This window comes from Acanthisitta chloris, unplaced genomic scaffold, assembly GCF_000695815.1.
Source record: "Acanthisitta chloris isolate BGI_N310 unplaced genomic scaffold, ASM69581v1 scaffold29811, whole genome shotgun sequence".
Taxonomy (NCBI): domain Eukaryota; kingdom Metazoa; phylum Chordata; class Aves; order Passeriformes; family Acanthisittidae; genus Acanthisitta; species Acanthisitta chloris.
Window position 1 is genome coordinate 1 of NW_008656189.1, and position 1,049 is coordinate 1,049.

Genomic DNA, 1,049 nt, shown 5'->3' on the forward strand with positions numbered 1-1,049 from the left:
CGCGGGCACCGCGCGGGGCGCGACAGAGCCCGCCCGGGGACACACACCGGGACAGGGGGACACGGGCAGGGACACACTGACACAGGGACAGCTGCAGTGCCCGCGGGCACCGCGCGGGGCGCGACAGAACCCGCACCGGGACAGGGCAGGGAGACACAGGGACACAGGGGGACACAGACACACACACACACAGAGATACAGAGACACATACAGGCACGGGAGGACACACACACGGAGACAGACAGGGGGACATACACACAGGGACACGGGAGCAGGGACATGGACACACGCACACACCCCCCGGGGTACCCCGTCCCGTGCCATGCCTGGCTAAGGGACGAGTCCCCCCCCGCCTCCTCTTCCAGCGCTGACTCAGGGCTTAATTGCTGCATTTATGACTCATCCCCCAGGCGAGCGGGGCGGGGAAACGGCGTTGTGCGGCAGGGAGTCGGGTCTGCCTTCCCGCTCCTTGGTCCGTATGCTGGGGGGGTGGCGCTTGCTTGCGGTAAGGACCAGGAGAGGGAGCTTTTTCAGCCTGCAGCAGACAAAAGCGCTGCTCGGGAAGGAAGGCGAGCTCGGTCGGCGAGGTACTTGCTTCCTCAGCGTTTCTGCGAGCACGTGGGGAGGTTACGTGGTGGCTCTTTTTTAGGCGTCTCGTGTTGGGAAACGTGGGATTTGAAACGCAGTTTATGGTGTACTCCTCGCTGGGGGAGGGCAAACTGCATCTGGGCTAATCTAGAACACAAATCTGTCTGGTTATTGTATAAAGAAGTTGTAAACCTGACCAGAGGGACTCGGATCATGTTGCACCATAGACATCGGTGCTAAGAAGGCTGTTTTCATGTGTCAAGGCTTCTGTCATTAGTGATAACAACGTGATGACGTGTCAGAATAGCCTTGCTCGGTAGTCAGGGTGTGTAGTCACCCAGTTGTGGCTTAAGTAATCTTAGATCTGATTATAGAGGCACATGTTAATTTAAATATGTAAATACTGCTTAAGGCAACGTTAATAATAGGATTCATCCTCTTTCCCCTTCCTCCCTCCCTCC